The sequence below is a fragment of the Phyllobates terribilis genome, unplaced genomic scaffold (assembly GCF_046119375.1).
Source record: "Phyllobates terribilis strain yellow unplaced genomic scaffold, ASM4611937v1 Scaffold_121__1_contigs__length_5197421, whole genome shotgun sequence".
Classification (NCBI taxonomy): Eukaryota; Metazoa; Chordata; class Amphibia; order Anura; family Dendrobatidae; genus Phyllobates; species Phyllobates terribilis.
In genome coordinates this window covers 2,828,170-2,835,026 of record NW_027362881.1, presented here as the reverse complement: position 1 = coordinate 2,835,026, position 6,857 = coordinate 2,828,170, and positions in this window count along the sequence as shown.

Genomic DNA, 6,857 nt, shown 5'->3' with positions numbered 1-6,857 from the left:
AGGCCTAAGATGTATTGCGAGGTTCTGCAGCAGCTGAGGTGTATTATAAGGTTATTATGAGGTATATTTATGTGTATACACACATACTTACACTCATGCACACACACACACATCACTATAGACTGAGGTTATGCAGTAGCCGAGATATATTATGAGGTTCTGCATCTGCCGAGGTGCATTATGAGGTTCTGCAGCGGCCGAGGTGTATTATAAGGTTCTGCAGCAAATGAGGTTCTGCAGCCGCCAAGGTGTATTGAGGTTCTGCAGCCGCCAAGGTGTATTATGAGGTTCTGCAGCTGAGGTGTGTATTATGAGGATCTGCAGCTGAGGTGTGTATTATCAGGTTCTGCAGCCTCCAAGGTGTATTATGAGGTTCTGCAGCTGAGGTGCGTATTATGAGGTTCTGCAGCCGCCAAGGTGTATTATGAGGTTCTGCAGCTACCAAAGTGTATTATGAGGATCTGCAGCTGAGGTGTGTATTATGAGGTTCTGCAGCCGCCAAGGTGTATTATGAGGTTCTGCAGCTACCAAAGTGTATTATGAGGATCTGCAGCTGAGGTGTGTATTATGACGTTCTGCAGCCTCCAAGGAGTATTATGAGGTTCTGCAGCTGAGGTGTGCAGTATGAGGTTCAGCATCAGCTGTGGCATATTATGAGGTTCTAAAGCACCTGCTGTGTATATTACGAGGTTCTGCAGCAGCTGTATATATGTAGATATACACATACAGCTCTGGCAAAAATGAAGAGACCACTGCAAAATTTTTAGTTTCTCTGATTTTTCTCTTTCTAGGTATATTTTTGAGTAAAATGTACATTGTTGTTTTAGTTTATAAACTACTGACAACATGTCTCCAAAATTCAAAGCTAAAAATATTGTATTTATTTACAGCAAATGATAAAGCGTCAAAATACTAAAAAAGAAACAGTGCTTTCAGACCTCAAATTTATTTATGTCTTAACTCAGGGACAGTTCAGAAATCAATATTTGGTGGACTAACCATGATTTTTAATCACAGTTTTCATGCGTCTTGGCATGCTTTCCAATAGAAAACTGTTCAGTGGTCTCTTAATTTTTGCCAGAGCTGTATACTTGCATTCTTGCACACACACACATCACTATAGACTTTTCACTTCACAGTACTCATATGCCAGAGGTGATGTGGAGAAGTGGTGTGGAGTGCAGTGATTGTCATGCCTTCCTTAGATGAGGACACTGCTCTGTTATTTCCAATTCTGGAGTGATGATGCTGGGGACAATACTGGCAGGCATGAGTGTGCAGTGGGCCGGCAGGGGGCAGGGCTGGACACTGAGGCCAGTTCTGGCTATGAGGTTAGCTAATACAGCACAGGGAGCTGTCAAGTTTGGTAGAGCCACTGCTAAACAAAGTAGGTGAGGGAATGAATTGAAATTCAGGAGGAACAAAAGGCAGAAACAAAAACAAAAATTTATAGGGGTATTGTATATTACAATACAGCACAGATTACCTTAAAAAACAAATTTGGATTTTGTGGTCGGACAACTTCATTAATTCTCACTCCAGAAAGGGGGATGAAGTAAAAAGTAGAAAATCGGCTCTAAACAGTCATCTAAAGATGCAAAAAAATTCATCATCTAACTTTGTGCAACACTTCAATAATCTGGTGTAAATTACGGCAAAATGGTTACAAACAAAACAAACATCCCCTTAATGATAAATTCTCCAACTTAAAAACCCATTAAACACATGTGACTGAGGTTATTTTTATGCAGATCCATGGATTTCCACACAATCCAAATCAGATAAATGGGAAAGGTGCCAATATTTTTGCAATAAAACTGTCGCATGTGAACTGACCCTAATGACTCAGTACATGAGCCAAATGCTGAGATATGAGGAAAGCTCATCCGTACCTTGCTGCCTGTAGCTTCCAGATGAAGAGTAGTTCCTGGGTTCCCTGCAACAGCAAAGCACAACATTAAAGGGAATGTTGTTTTAACCTATGCTTTATTAAATTGTATTTATGTTGTTGTTTTTTTTTAAATATATGGGAATCTAGAATGAAAATTACTTTGTAAGGGCTGCAAAGTTATGAGATATGCTCTTCTGTGACCCCGCTGAATATTATTATTTTTGGGGTAGTGGGGGTGGTTGCAATTAATGTGTAACCCAGCTCTGTATAATTCTATGGGAGCAGTGGTGTAATGCATAACCCCATATTACACCACTCCTCGCATAGAAGTGGATGGAGCGGTGTCGCTGATTACACCACTTCTCCCATAGAAGTGGACTGTGCGGGGAGACACAATATATACATTAGAATAGATACTGTGTATTTAATCCTATCCTGTGTGATACACTCCGCTGAGCTCAATGTCTAATCCCATCAGGTGATACACTACACTTGTCCCTGTATCTAATTCCAGCGTTACTCTAAGCGTATCTAATCGCAGCACGATACACTAACAACTATCTAACAACTTTAACTTATGATACAGAAAGAAGCAACAACTAACAGAATCAATGCTGCCAGCTGTCCTCTGTGACACTGTACTTGTCAGTAACACTTTGCAGTCACTAACAAAATGGCTCCACACTGTGATCCTAAACTTCATCCTTTCTTATCCTTTTCCAAACACTCAGAATAGGAGGAGGGGTGACATCCCACACATGTGTGCAGATCCAGCCCACATTCACTGCAGTTGTAATGTGAACTGGCACTACTAGGTTTTTATGGCAAATTTCAGCAGCTGCTCTCCCTAGTGTTTAAGGCCCACGATGCAGAAATGAAGCAGAAAATTTCTGCAGCATTTCTGCATCTCCCTGGGAGAAAAAACGCATGCAGATTGTGCATGCGTTTTTCCTGCAGAATACATGCGGATCCACATGCGTTTCCGCATGCAGATTGACAAGCGCTTTCCAGGCGATAGCATCACTTGGAAAGTGCTTGAAAACTAGGTCACACTGTATAAATCCATGCAAACAGCATGGATTTATACAGTGTGAACCGTAAAAATAAAATAAAGCTATACTTACCCCCGATGCCCCGGCGTGGCTGCAGCACTGCTTCCTGGCTGCCGGCATATCGCGAGACAGAGCGGTGAAGGGCCTGCGGTCACATGACTGTGACGTCACCGAAGGTCCTTCAGCGATGCCGGCATGCAGAGAAGCCTTCGGAAAGGTGAAAAACTTTATTATTTTATTCTTTTTTTTACAGGTACAATGGTACCCAGGTCTGGATGAGAGTCTTCTCTCCTCCAGAACTGGGTACCATCCGCACATAGAGACGCATAGCATTCGCTTGTAGAAATGTACAGACGCGCATTCTATGCGTCTCAATGCAAGTCAATGGCGGCCATTCCGCTGCATTTCCGCAAAATTAAATGACATGCTGCGGATTTTTGTACGCAGCATAAACGCTGTGCATAGAACATGCAGAATCCCCTTGGGGACCATGGGGTGCGGATTACCTAGCGTTTCACAAGCGTTTACGCTGCGGAAATTCCGCAGCATAAACGCTTGAAAAACGCTACGTGGGCACCCAGCCTAAAAGAGAAAATATAAAAACTTTTAAAATTATGTTTAATATTTTACTTATTTAAAAACAAATGATAATATTTGAAAAAAAAAAAAAATTTCAGGCTGTATGCCCACTATGCGTTTTTTAAGCGTTTCCGCAGCGGCAGTTCCACATGTGCTGTGCACATGCTGCGGAAATTTCCGCTGCGGATTATCATTGCAGAAAAATCAGCAGCACTACCAATTATTTTGCGTAATCGCAGCGTTTTCGCCGCCTTTGACTTGCATTGAATCGCATAATATCCACATGACTACATGTGCACATGCGGATATTAAGCGATTCACTGTGCGGATGGTACCCGGGTTTGGAGAAGAGAAGACTCTCCTCCAGACCCGGGTACCATAGTACCCATAAAAAAAAAAGAATTAAAATAAAAATAAAAACATTATACTTACCTTATGATGGCCCCCAGTCTCCTCAGCGATGCGTCCTGGCTTTCCGGCAGCTCGCGATGGTCTAAAAGGACCTGCCTTGACATCATTTAGATATGTGACGGGTCACGCGACCACCGACGTCAGCCGTCGCGTGACCCGTCACATATCTAAATGACGTCATGGCAGGTGCTTTTACACAACAGCGAGACACCGGGAAGACCGGACGCATCGGATAAGGAGACTTTACATCAGCACAATTTTGGAACCAAAATTTATTTTTGTTATGGAGCTTTTAGGGTTAAAAATTGACCAACGATTTTTCATTTTTATAACACCATTTTTTTTAGGGACCACATCATATGTGAAGTGACTTTGATGGGCCTTTACGACAGAAAATACCCAAAAGTGAAACCATTCTAAAAACTGCACCCCTCAAGGTGATCAAAACCACATTCAATAAGTTTATTAACCCTTCAGGTGCTTCACAGGAATTTTTGGCACGTGGAAGAAAAAAAATGAACATTTATTTTTTTCACAAAAATGTTACTTTAGACCCCAATTTTTTTTTATTTCCGCAAGGGTATCATTAAAAAATGGACCCAAAATTTGTTGTGCAATTCCTCTTGAGCATGCTGATACCCCGTATGTGGGGGAAAACCACTGTTTGGGCGCACGGCAGGGTTCGGAAAGGGAAGGAATTTATCTAGATGTGTGGTGAGCACCCTTTCACATAAGTTTATAACATTGAGCCGTAAAAATAAAATTTTCACATTTTTCCAACAAAAATGTTTTTCAGCCTCCAATTTTGCATTTTCATAAGAGTAACAGGAGAAATTGCACCATGCAATTTCTTGTGCAATTTCTCCTTAAGTAAGCCGATACCCCATATGTGGGGAAAATACACTGTTTGGGCGCACGGCAGGGTTCGAAAGGGAAGGAGTGCTATTTGACTTTTTGAATATAAAATTTGCTTGAATAATTAGCGGATGCCATGTTAAGTTTGGAGACACCCTGATGCGCCTAAACAATGGAAACCCCCCACAAGTGACTCCATTTTGGAAACTACACCCCTCAAGGATTTTATCAAGGGGTATAGTGAACAATTTGAACCCAGAGGTACGACACAGAATTTGATAACATTAGGTCATCATATTGAATAAGTTGTCATTAGTCTTGAGCAGGGCTCGACAAACCCAGGCGCCTGGTCGCCAGTGGCGCCTAGAAAATGTTGTCTGGCGCCTAGAAAATGTTGTCTGGCGCCTAGAAAATGTTGCCTGGTGCTTGAGGAGTTGAGTTGAGAAGAAAAAAAAATACTCTCAATCCAATCCCACCTCCTGCACGGAGTCATCCAATCGGAGGAAGCAGGGACAGTATCGCTCAGACCGCCTTCTCCACTTTGCTCCGCCCCCCCTTATGCTCCGGGACTGGACAGGGAGAGTTGGGTTACGGGGGAAGCAGGGCCGGCGTCAGCACCCGGCGTACCCGGGCAAGTGCCGGGGCCCTGGAAAATCAGAGGGGCCCAGCCGCCCACTCACTGTCGGGGCCCGGGCCCACACACCCACCCGCCCACTCACTGTCGGGGCCCGGGCCCACACACCCACCCGCCCACTCACTGTCGGGGCCGGGCCCACACACCCACCCGCCCACTCACTGTCGGGGCCCTGGCCGCTTCCTCGGCACCTGTTCTGGGACGCAGGCGCTGCTTGATTGCCGGCACTTCCCCCAGACATGGCCGCGCGCTGTCCGGCTGTGTCTGCTAGTAATGACACGGCAGGGTCGACGGCACTGCACCTTTAATTGTGCTTGTGTGTCGCTCCTGCCGCGTCATTACTAGCAGACACAGCTGCACAGCGCGCGGCCATGTCTGGGGGAGTGCCGGCAATCAAACACCGTCGGAGCGGAGGTCCTGCACAGATGGGCGGGAGGGGCCCGGACCCGACCGCAAGTGGGCCCCTCTGATGTTCCAGGGCCATGAAGTCTGTGACACGCCGGGGGCCCTGCACTGCCCCATACCCGAGGAGCTGCTGGACAGGACACTGGACCGGGGACAGGTGAGTGAGGCTTCCCCAATCCCCATATTAAAAATATTAGTAATGGGTCTGTGTGAGTGCATGTATGTGAATGTCAGTGTATATGACTGTGTATATATATTTGTCTGTTTTATCTATGTGTATGTCTGTATGTGTACATATGTCTGCGTACCGTGTGTGCGCGCGCATATGTCTGCGTACCGTGTGCGCACGCATATGTCTGCGTACCGTGTGTGCGCACGCATATGTCTGCGTACCGTGTGTGCGTGCATATGTCTGCGTACCGTGTGTGCGTGCATATGTCTGCGTACCGTGTTTGCGCACGCATATGTCTGCGTACCGTGTTTGCGCACGCATATGTCTGCGTACCGTGTGTGCGCGCGCATATGTCTGCGTATGTGAAGGATGAGGGGGCAGGCTGGGCCATGTGTAATAAATAAATAAATAAATATATATATATATATATATATTTATATATTTATTTCTCCGCCGTATCTGTGCATCATGAATCGTGTATGTGTTAAAAGGGCCCACTGAGACTCTTTCGCCCGGGGCCCAGAAAAACCTGGAGCCGGCCCTGGGGGGAAGGATCGCTGTGGCCGGGGGCCCGTTCTCATCTCCCGCTACCTGTGTAAGTACATACAAAGGCCGTGCTCCCCGGGGAGACGCCGTGTGTGAGGGGGTCTATATGTACAGTTTGTCAACAAAAAAAATTCTGGCTCCTAAATTTTTTGGCTGGCTCCTAGATTCTGAACAACTTTGTCGACCCCTGGTCTTGAGTGCAAGTGTCACTACTAGAGTTTGCATCGGGTACTCTGGTATGCACCAAGTATCGCGGGTGCTCAAGTGACGTGCTCGAGTCCCCGCCCGCATGTTTCATGGTTATTAAACACT